At 44.0% G+C, this 12,248-nt stretch overlaps 1 non-coding gene across 1 annotated transcript; it reads right to left on the bottom strand.

Annotated features, from left to right (window-relative positions):
* Positions 1-4,348: 4,348 nt before the first annotated feature.
* Positions 4,349-4,422, bottom strand: TRNAN-GUU. Its single transcript has one exon. It is a non-coding gene; the product is annotated as a tRNA-Asn (tRNA).
* Positions 4,423-12,248: the final 7,826 nt, after the last annotated feature.

Below are 12,248 nucleotides of genomic sequence, written 5' to 3'. Positions count from 1 at the left end.
CTAAGACACTGGAGGGTTATAATGAAGATGGGGAACAGTGGTTGAAAAGGCAACAAGGAGCCAGGAACACCTGACAGGGCTGTTGAGGGAGCGGTTTCTTCAACAGATGTTCAGAGTTCATTAGCATAGGGCAGGGAAGAGAGTGTTCAGGAAGTTGAGGACATGGGAAGGCCTGTCAGTGACAGACCATGCATCCCAGAAGATGCTAGTGGGGTGGGGGTGGGGGCTGGGTTAAGTGCTGGATAGGAGTGGAAGGTTGGGAGAGATAAGATCTAGAGTTTAATGTCCCAGGAGGCTTGGAGTCACAGAGTGATGGAGATAAACTGCAGGTTATGATGAGTTCTCTCTGGGAGAGGAGACTGGGAGGATCATGAGTTCTAACTGCAGCATCCCTCTTGAGAAGGGAGTCTTTTGAAGAGGGAGACTGGGAGAAAGGTATGTGAAGAAGGAGCATGAGGAGCACTGTGGGCCTCCCTTCCGTCCTGTGGTGGTTGAATTGAGAGTCTTAATCATTTATATCTGCTCTTTAAGTATAAAAGGATTAAACTTTTCTCTGCCATGTGGCAATTTTGGTTTCTGGTTGACCATTTTTAACGGTTTAGCAGAAATTTTACATTATTTTATAGTCCTTTCCTTTTGGTATTATGATTTAGCAAGGTCATTTCCACTCCCCAAAATACACACCACTACAACATACCACATATTTGATGCTCCCCCAGCCCTAAGGCAATGTAAACCAGGCCAATTTAGCAGGATGGCAAAACGTTTGCAGTTGTAAACTGATGTCACCACTGGCTATGTGAAGAATCTCCATGCTTGATAATTCGTGGAGAAATTCTACATTTCAAACTTCAGTTCTATGTTGAGTCCTATCCATTGTAGATTTTCACCTCCGCAGTATTTATTCGAGTGAATTCCAACGATCAGACTAGCCTATACTCTAGTATAAGTGAATATATTGTTCAGTTAAGTATAAATAAACTACCACTATGCTCACACATACATATGATAATCTATAATAATCTACTTCTCAGTTTATTGCCAAGGTAGTTGAGGATCTCCTTAAAGTGTATATTTGATTTATTCTGTCACTTTATCTTTGGGAATAACAAGTTTGAGTCCTCTTTGACAGACAATAATTTCTGTTGTTTTGTTTTTACTAAAAAAAAAAAAAAGCAATGAAAAATGGCTCCATTCCTAGAAGGGGGTAGTAAAATATGACAGTTTGCTGGGTGTCATTAAAGTAAGTCGCAAGGAAAGAAACACAAATCAGCTGCTGCTGCTATAAATCCCTATAGAAGCGACCCTGAACTGATCCATATAGTAAAGCCCTTCACACCCAGTCATTCCAGATTATAACAATAAGGTATTAAGTGTTAAAACTCCAAAGCAGCTTTGTTGTCTCAAGCCATTTATTATTAATTTTACATATCTACTTAATTGATCAGTAAAAAAAAAAAAATGGTTTCTTTGTGGCTTGTCAATAGTATTAGACTATTCTAGTTCTTTATATTACCTTAAAATCTTCAGTTTAGTAATTTTCCATACCTAAACACTCTGGATTTGACACACTTTATAACCTTTACCAGTAATTAGATTACAAATAGAATAAATACAGTACAAAGCCTTCAAAATCGGTGGTAGAGTGGGGGCCCAGAAATCTGTTCCAGATTCTGTGACTCCCTTGGACGCTATAAATAAATTTATTTCTGTGAATGTGTACATTGTGGGGAGAGGGTCCTTAGCTTCCCATTCAGGTTTTTACAGGGCTCCATGGACCCCTAAAGTAGTCTCTTGGGAAGTTTACCTTAAATAAATGAAGTTTAACTTAAAATGAAATTAAACTTAAAAAAATGATGATTGATTCTGGGACTAGGTTTTAGATGAACGCCATGCCATGGTGGAGAACCAGCCACAAGTAAGTAAGTTAAAAGTATGGGCAATTTATAATTTCTCGAATTTCAAGATTACTTTAAGACCCCCCCAAATTCCCAGTATCAAGCAAAACCACTATCACCATTTCCTGGGGCACCGAGGCTCTAAATGTAGGCATCACCCTACCCACTTCCCTCCTGTTTCAGTCCCTAAGTCTTATCCAATCTTCCCTGGAATTACATCCTTCTTTTTTAGACCCACCTCATTGCCTACTCCTTTGAAATATAATTGCCTCTTAACTGTTCTCTGATCTCTTATTTCCCCTGTTCTGTTGCCAGACCAACCATCTAAAATAAATTTCATTATGTCCTGAAACAGGCACCTTTAACAGTTACTCCCTTGCTTTATAGGGTAAAGTCTAACTTCCAGCTTTGTTCTTCAGGGCCCTTCCACAGGCTAAGAACATTGTCAGTGCACTCTATTCAAGTACATTTATTCTATATTCTGGTTATGCTCCTCTCCTCCCCACCCCCATCTTGCCTCCAAATTTTGCCAGCTTTAAATAGCCCTCCCCTGCCTTCTGGCCTGTCCAGACCTTTCAGGGTTGTTTCGGATCCTCCGTGAAGACACAATCCAGCCTATCTACGTTGGCTTCCTCATTTACTACCTGGGAACATTCTTCTCTGGCCCTCATGCTGACACTTCATCATATGCATTTTTATCTGTCTGTCCCTGTTAATCACATACTCCGACAAGGCAGGGAATGCTTCGGTCCTGAGCATATGCTATGTGACAGACCTGTGCTAGACGAGCAAACAACGTAAATAAAGCCCTAGTCACTACACTCAAGGAGTTCATATGCTGGTGTAGGTGACAAGTAACTCCCTGGTTTCAGAATGACTAGAGGAGGGGTGCCTAAATCAGACAGAGGCAGCATCAGGGTAGGCTTCCCTGAGAAGGTAACTCCTCAGCAGATGTTACCCAGGTAAGTACAAAGGAGGTGGGCACTGGCACATCAGGGCAAAGGGAAAGAGATGGGGGGGCAGGGTACAAGGCAGAATGGGCCATTGAAGCTCCTGGTAAATGCATATAACCACTAGAGGGTTTCATGCAGTAACATGGTAGGGGAAAGCCCTACACTCAACAATTTGAACTGTATCTTGAAGGAAATTGGAACCTAAAATGATCATTAAGAACAGAAAATCGTCTCTTCCCTCAAGGAGCTTACAACCTAGTATAAGAACACTCAGGTTAAAGTGGAAGGTTGTGCTTTCTAAGTCGCATAACTTAAGTACTAGCAAATATTATGCCTTCCTCATCTCGAAATGTTATACTAGATTTGAACGGTATAGAAATGATCTTATGACCTAATTTCCTTGTTTCCACTGTAGGCTATCCTTAAGTATGAGTGGAAAGTCTGGAATTTTGAGCATCAGAGAACATTTTGGGGGGCTACTCCTTACTCTGTCTGAAATTGTACAACACTGTGTCTCCTTTTTAAAGGGCTCCTAACTAGACAACAGAGGATATTTTATTATCAACAATTACTGGAGAAGTAATTATCAGCCAGCATTTGCCAAGACATTCCCTGAAGGACAGCCGAGTGAGGCAGTTTAACTATTTTTTCTTCCAGGTCTCTAAATTCTATCCATGAAAAGTACATCCCAGAGACAAAGCACTCACCCCATAACCTCAATCTTGGCAGAAATTAATTATATCATCACCTTATCATGTTATCGTGTGGTTCTCTATCTTTATAGAAAGCCTCATGTGAACCATCTGCCTGAAAAATATCTGTGTCTTCTGTGAGACCAGAGTTGAAAATACATCCTTCAAAACCTTTTAACAGGAACCCATACAATTTCGGCCCGAGTTTAATTTCAGGGAAAATTCTGTCAGCGATCTAAGAGCAAACATTAACACCTTCGTCTAGGTTCAAGTCCATTGTCCAAAAGCTGTAACAGAGCTTCATTTCGCAGACAGTTACATAGGGCGATTATGCCTCCACATACTTTCAGGGGACTCCCCTTGCATATTTTCATCGAACAGCTCCTCGGATCCTTTTGGCAGTAGATAAGGCAATACTGAATAAGGACATTTACTTTCTGGTGGTACCAGATTTTCCGAGAAGAAACCAGTGGCATTTATTCACTCACTTGTCAAGGGGCATTTTTCCCCCCTTTCCATTATAACTAGTGCTGTTGAAGCACAATCTTTGGGCCGGTCTCCCGAAGAACGTGTGCCCATTTCCCGTGGACATACAGTGGAACTGGATTACCAAGCCCCGGCTGCCAGTCCAGAAGCAGAGTCGCTCTTAGATCCACCCCCGCTGGGCGACAAATACCGAGACAACATGGTCTTCCTCCGTCCCAGACGTACGGTAGCGTCGTACTCTCCTATTCGATTAAAAATCTCACGGTTGCCGTTTTAAAATGAATCCGTCTCGAGGTTGTCTCAGGAAAACGAGCGCTGTCGTCCCTGGGTGGGCTCGAACCACCAACCTTTCGGTTAACAGCCGAACGCGCTAACCGATTGCGCCACAGAGACCCAGCTAGCAAACTCCCCGTGCGATGTGTACAGATTTCCGCGGCCGCGGAGGCTCTCGCCGCCCAGGGCGTCGCCGCGCCAGCCCCGCGGAGGAGCGCGCGGAGGCGGCGGCGGGAGGGGCCGAGGCTGCGGGCGGCCCCAGCGCGGGCGCGGGAGGGGAGAGGCCGAGCCCGCGGCCGCGCAGCCGGAGCGGCGGGGTCCCCTGTGGGGGCGAAGCGCGCCCCCGCGGGCGGCGCGGGCCCCGACGCGAGCTCGGGAGCCCGCCCCGGCTGGGGTGCGACCGCCTTCCCGCGCCGGCCGGGGGGCGCGGAGGGGCGCACCGTGCGCGGCTGCGCGGGCCGCGTGGGGGCACCGCCGGGGGAGCGCGACCCCGAGCAGGCCGCCCTGGGTCCGCCGGGGAGAGCTGGGGAGAAGGGGTCGCGGTCAGGCCGGGAAGAGAAGAGCCAAGTGCTGTGTGGGCTTGAAGCATGGGGGCTCGGGGCTTGTGTTAGGCCCCAAACTTTCGGGCTGTTTCTCAGCCTTTGTGTGTGTCCCCTCCCCCCGCGGCTCCCCGCCCCAGCACCACTGGCCACTGTTAGGTTTTAATTCCACAGATACACCGTGTACCTGAATTTGCCGAACGTTTATCTGTGCTTGCTCCTTAAAAAGAAAGGTAAGATTTTTTCCCCCTCCCAAGAGCCAACTTCTGCCCGCTTTGAGGGAATACGGCCTCCGATGACAACGCAGCGTTTAGGGGACATCCGAAGGGGCTTCGTGGAGGGTGTGGCCACTAAGATAAGCCCTTAAGTTCGAAATGGTCCCTGGAGGCGTCCCTTTCCCCGACTTCTGAATTGAGCCCGCTGAAATCGAGGATGCCGCAGTAGCCCGGAAGGAGGGCGGCCGGAGCCAGACCCCGACCCGGGCGAGGAAAGCGCCTCCCGGCTGCCGTTTTGCTTCTGGACAGCCCAGTCGCTGGAGCTCAGGGGGACCGCCGCCTCCCTCCTCGCCCTACAAAATGGGGGAACTCGCTCCAGCGCTCCACGTGGTAAATCCAGTCCTTGTGTGTTGCGTGTTTCCATCCAATTGGACCCAGACCCACCCCTCCTCCTCGGTCTTTTTCTTACCCCCTTTTTAAAAGTGCACAGTTCGGCGACATTAAGGACATCTATATTGCTGTGCAACTGTCACCACTCTCCTTCTGCAGAACCTTGTCATCTTCCTCAAGGAGGCTCTGTACCCATTAAACACTACGTCCTCATTCCCCTCTTCCCCCGGACCCTGTCAACTACCCTTCCACTTTCTGGCTCTGCCAATTCGACTATTCTGGGTATCTCACGTGAGTGGAATCAGACAGCATTTGTCCTTTTGTGCCGGCTTATTTCACTTGGCATAATGTCTTCAGAGTTCATACATGTTCTAGTACCTGTCAGAATTTCATTCCTTTCTAAGGCTGAATCATATTCCATTGTATGACTACACCACATTTTCTTTTTCTTTTTTTTAAAGATTTTATTTATTTATTTGAGAGAGAGAATGAGAGAGAGAGAGAGCACAAGAGGGGGGAGGGTCAGAGGGGGAAGGAGACTCCCTGCCGAGCAGGGAGCCCGATGCGGGACTCGATCCCGGGACTCCAGGATCATGACCTGAGCTGAAGGCAGTCGCTTAACCAACTGAGCCACCCAGGCGCCCTACACCACATTTTCTTTACTCATTCATGTGTCAGTGGACACTTGGGTGGCTTCCCCCTTTTGGTTATTGTGAATAATGCTGCAGTGATCATGGATGTGCAAATATCTCTTTGAGATCTTGCCCTCAATTCTTTTGGGTGTATCCCTAGAAGTATAATTGAGGAATCATAGGGTAATTCTATTTTTAAATTTTTTGAGGAGCCATCCTACCATTTTCCACAACAGCTGCACCATTTTACATTCCCACCAACAAGGGTTTCTGTTTCTCCACATCCTCACCAACCTTCCTTCCTTTCTTTTTTTTCTTTTTGTAGTCATCCTAATGGGTGTGAAGTGTTATCTCATGTGGTTTTGATTTGCAGTTCCCTAACGATTAGTGATGTTGACCATCTTTTCTGAACCCTTCTTTTGAATCTGGATTCTATGACCAATCTTCTACTTGGTTCCTCCTAGCAAGAGCCAGCTCTGCTTCATTGAGGAGGAAGCTGAGAGGGACCAAGGGCAGCTTCCGATAAAGAGCAGAGAGAAGGGGGCAAAGTGGAGCCTGCAGTTGAGCCTGAGCTGTGCCAGAAGAGGAGATGAGGGGAAATCTTCTGAGTAGGACCATCCGGAGATTCTGGTTGTCAGGAGGTTCTTGCTCATCTGGGCAGGGCAACTTTTATGGTCAATTATGTTTATCCTGGCTCTGTAGGGTTATTTATGTGTGTGTTGCCTGTGAGTGGCCAAAGGTGAAGAAGGAATTGATGGACTCCACCTTGTACATATTGGAACGGATGTTTTTGGAACTGCGTTTGTAAAAGTTAACTTAAAATGATGCTAATTTAACAGAATTTTTCATTTGCGTTTTCAGTTTCTTCTTAAGAACTATGGGAATTCTTATTTAAGCATTTAAATAATTATCTCTTGTCTGTGTGTGTGATTGCTCTTAAAAACACGAGATCTTTCAGATGTATAAGGAATAGAACTTTCTATAATTCCATTCGATTTTTATTTTGATTCTTATTCTGCTGGTGCCAAAACCACAATCTCAGTTAATTCAGGCTTTTCTCTGCTTCCCTGGAGTTGTTTCTGAGGGCTGACACTTTGGAGGATGGTCATTTGTCTGGTCCTTGAGTCACATGCACACACAGATTGCTGAGGAGGCAATTTTGCTCCTATTGCAGACCCCACAGCTCTCCTGTGCATCCACTGAGGGATGGGAATCTCTTATAAAATTGACGTTGGTGCATCAGCCATTCCTTAAAGTCATTCCTGGCACAGTGCCCTCTGCTTATAGGACCTGTTCATGTCCCCCACAAATTCACATGTTAAAATCTAATCTCCAATGTGATGGTTTTGGGAGGCTTTGGGAGGTATTTGGGTGAACTCTTATGAATAGGATTAGTGATTAGTGCCCTTTTAAGAAGAGGCCAGAGAGCTAGCTCAATCTTTTCCCACCATGTGAGGATACAACAAGAGGTCAGCGGTCTGCAGCCCAGAAGAAGGCTCTCACCCAGACCTGACCATGCTAGCACCCCGATCTGAGACTTCCAGCCTCCGGAACTGTGAGAAGTAAGTTGTTGCTGTTTATAAGCTACCCAGTCTGTGGTACTTTGTTATGACAGCCCGAGCCAACTCAAATAGGACGCCAAACTTCTCTATTCTCATCATCCCCCCTCACATTCCTCTGTTTCTCCTGCCCCCAACTGTGAGATATACAAGTGAGGTACCTGTGTGAAAGGAAAAGAAAGAACCACTAGCTGTGCTCCTGATGCCCCAAGTCCCATCTGAAAGTCTATGGCTGCCCTTTCAGTCATACCTGTTTGAAAATATTATCCAATTTTCTCTATCAGGCTAAGCCCTGGGGTCTCTCTCCTCTGTATTCATGTGACTCCAGTGGTTTTCTGAAAGGAAGATGACATGAATGGGCCAATTATGTCTAAGAAATAGGTACTTATGAAACTCTAAAACAGGCATTCGAGGAATTAGATGGTTCTGTTGATTGTAGTTACACTCTCAACTAGAAGCCCCCACTAATGGGTAAGCTCTCCAAGGACAGAGATTTTAGTTGACTTTGCTCCCTGCTGAATCCCCAGCACCTACAACAGTGCCTGGCACGTGGCCAGCACTCAAGAACTATGTGCTGACTCAATGAGGAAAGGAAAGCCATAAGCCATAAAGTAAACTGGAAAAAATAAAAGGGGGCAGAAAAACTAAATTCCCAATATATAAAGAGCACTTACCAATTAATATGAAAAAACCTCTTTGCAACTCAACCAAAAAACCCCAAACCAATGCCAAAAAATTGGGACACGAATGGAATATTCCCCAAAGAAAAAATACACAGGCCCAATGTAATCATAAAAGTTTGGCCGCACTGGTAATCAAAATAAAAATTAAGTGAAACAAAAATGTTCTTTTTCCCAAATAGCAAAAAGAAAGAAAAAGAGATAACACCAGAATACTGTCACCAGCATGTTACTGTCACACAGGGCTGATGGGAGCAAACTTGGAATGTTTTTTCTGGACAGCCGTTTGGTGATATAAACATTAAACGATGTTTATACCCTATTGTTCTAGCAATTCTGTGTTAGAAATCTATCTAAGAAAGCAAACAGAGATTGTGTGACTCAAGTTTTAAGTATATTGTCACAGTATTATACATCATAGTGATAAATAGGAAACAACCTGAATGTCCCGAAACAGGAGAAAGTGATAAATTGTGGTATATTTAGAAGGTAGAGTATTAGTTATACAGACATCAGAAATAATTTTTTAAAAGAATATTAAAAACATAGAGGCATGGTAAAGCGTTAAGTAAAAAGTAGGATAGAGAAACATATAATCGTAAAAATATTTTTCAAAGAAGATTTGACAACAGGGTCCTGATAAAAATGTGAAGTTCAAAGGTAAGATGGGGAACTGTGTAACTCAGAGCTGCATCGTTCTTTCTACGCGTCTCGCTGGTGGAAACACCGCATACATATCACCTCCCCTAAGCCCATGGCAACCCTATGAGGCAGGTACTAGGATTCTCATTTTACAGGTGAGGGAATGTGTGCAGGGAGCAATGTGCTCAGGTAACAGAGCCAGTGAGTGGTAGGGCCAGGTTTCAGACCTGGAGTCAGACTCCCGCGGCCACGCTTGTAACCTTGACTCACACATCCTCTCACTGCCTACGGGGCATGAGCCCGCAGTGTGGTGTGCGTGTGTCCATGTGTGCGCAGGATCCGATAAATTCTCCACAGCAGTATTAGTGGTTATCCCTGGGTGGTGGTGATTTTTCTTTTCTCCTTTACCCCTTTTCACTATTTTCTCAAGCGTTTGCAGCAAGCAGTACTTTTAAGGAGCCAGCGAGGAAATGCGGCAGTTTCCCTAAATTACAGATAGAGGGTGGTAGGTGGTTATTCTCCGCCCGACCTTCTCAGGCTGGGGCCAGAAGAGTGCCCTTGTGAGGTGGGGACTGGGACAGTCCAGTCTGCGTACTTAGGGGGTCTCTGCCAAGCACAGTGTAACCGTCACACTGGCCTCTCTTCTCCAAGTCTTTAACCTCCTGAGAAAAGGTTGTCCGAGGACATTGTAAACCATTTCTGTGGGGAGTTTTACAATGTGTGACTCTTCAGTAATGAATAATCTCTCATTTAAAAAGAACTGGAGTGCCTGAGATTTTAGGTAACTTAAATTTCTTCTTAATGTTTAAAAACACCTTTTTGCGTTAATTTTATTTTCTCTTTTACAACGAGTTGTTTTCATTTGTGAAGTATAACCCAACCTACAGGAGAATATTAAGACTTTTGTAAATATATTATGAGATATTTAATACATATTGGGCTAAATGGCATTATGAGATATTTAATACATATTGGGCTAAATGGCAGTCAGCAGATACTTACTGAATCCTGTCAGGAACTGGGCTAGATGCCTCAGGGACCTCCCTTCTGCCCAAGACTCCCTGACACATCATTCCTGCCCACAGATCACTTTAATCTACTTTGGGAACCGGGAGATATATAAAAACATTTCAGGCAGTAAGTGCTAACTTGCATGGCACAGATGGTAAGTGTTTTAGGAATCTGAGGTGGGAATAATCACTGAGCGGTCAGTAAAGAACCTATGGAGGAAGTGGGTCTTGGGCTGTCCTTGGTAGGATCCTTTCATTGGGGAGGAGAAGGAACAGAGGCAGAGAAGAGAAGATCAGCCCTTAGGAAGCAGAGGATTTACATAGGATGTGATGGGACATAAAGAGAGCTAATGGGTGACAGAGTATGGAGGGTCTTAAATATCCGGCTAGAAAATTCACATTACAAACGATATTGTTCATAATAGTGGAAAATTTTTAATGACCTAAATACTCATCAAAGGGACAATGTCTCCATGTCTATGGCATATTTAAACAATGTGCAATGAGGCTGCCCTGAAAACTTTGAGAAGAGAGACTTGATAGTGGCCAGGTTTTGAGGAAGCTTCATCTAGCACGTGAGGATGGGAGAACTGCTGGAAGTCGGATGACTAGTTAGGTGACTCTTTCACTAAACCAGATTTGAAGAGAGGAAGCCTCATTAGGATGGGGCCATGGAAAATGGAGAGGAGATGAAAGACAAAGGCTTAAGGAGAGAAGCAATAGGACGTCATTGCTGAACATGCGTGTTGGAGCTATTGACTTGCTGCTACGCACCCAAGGCAAAAACTCTGGCTTTGAGGATTTTACTGTGCCGTGACACCTAATGATGGCTTATGTTGTTGTTTTTTGTTTTTTTAAAGAAAGACGTCCACAAATCTCCTTACAGGTCTGCCATATAATCGAGGCTTAATACGGTTTTTCACTACATGGGCTGTTTAGGGTGCCTTGTTCTATTGCTGTAGCCCTTACTAACAAGATGGCCTTTCTGATTTCTAATCTAAATATTGCTACATATTAAAACCCCATTTCTCAAGTTTATCTTTTGTGAAGAAGAATAATTAGCTATTCCTGCCATTTGTACACTTCCACATGTGTAAAGGAAGGCATTCTTCAGCTTGGTTTCATTATGATAAATGGCAGCAACCCCTGTAATATTTGTCCTTAAGTCCGATTTTACAATATAAATTTGCCTGTACGAGCAAGGTGCTTGCACAAGATAAAAAATTGGATTTGTGTAATGTCCTGGAGACCAACAACCTGGAAAGAATTTATTTATTCATATATTTATTTGTATGTTAACTGAGGCTTTACTTTGTGCCCTGAGGAAGACAGAACTGTGACTTCAGGATGAGAGGGGGTTTCATAAACACAACATAATAAGTATAAACGTAAAAGAAAGGGTTGATGTATTTGATTAAATTTAACATGTAGTAAAACTTATGTTAAATGAATAAGCAAAAAGTAAACAAATTTTAAAAGCCATAGACTGAGAAAAGAATTTTCAACGCATGTACCCAACAAAACCCTAGTATCCAGAATTCATAAAGAATGCCTACCAATTAGTGGAAGATAAACAACAAAACATAAAAATGGGCAAAACATCAATGAAGAGAAAATCCATATTGCCAATAAACTCATGAGAAGACACTTAACTCTTCTAACAATCTGGGAACCAGAATCATAATGAGATGTTATTTCACACCCATTAAGTTGGCAGAATTTAAGAAACTTGACAAACTCAGCTGGTGAGGATGTGGAGCACTGATACTTCCATCTATTATGGATGAGAACGGGTGCACCTGCTCTGGAGAATGATTTGTCAGTTTCCTGGTGACCGGAAAGAGACTCATTCCCTCCAGTGCAGAGCTTCTTTCCTAGAGACATGTGTACAAGGATATATACAAGACTATTTGATCCAATATTGTTCCTAATATTGAAACATTTTAAATGACTCAGATGCTCATCTAAAGGACAGTGGATAAATAAACATGGTGTATTTAGATAGTGCAATACTATATAGCAGTTTCAATAATGGATTGGACCTTTATTTACCAATGTGTATAAATCTAAAAATACAATGTTGCAGAAAGCATAGGTATAGTAGTCCACGTGCCCATGCAGATCAAATAATACAGAGCAGGTTATAGTGGAAAGTCATGGTCTTCCAAGTATCCTCCCCTCCTTGAACCCAGAAGTCAGAGAAAATGTTTTCTTTTTCTTTTCCTTCCTTCTTTCCTTCCTTCCTTCCTTCCTTCCTTCCTTCCTTCCTTCCTTCCTTC

Source organism: Mirounga leonina, unplaced genomic scaffold (genome assembly GCF_011800145.1).
Source record: "Mirounga leonina isolate KUSES-001 unplaced genomic scaffold, KU_Mleo_1.0 Mir_127, whole genome shotgun sequence".
Classification (NCBI taxonomy): domain Eukaryota; kingdom Metazoa; phylum Chordata; class Mammalia; order Carnivora; family Phocidae; genus Mirounga; species Mirounga leonina.
Note: the sequence above shows the minus strand (reverse complement) of the source record. Positions and strands in the feature narration are given on the sequence as shown.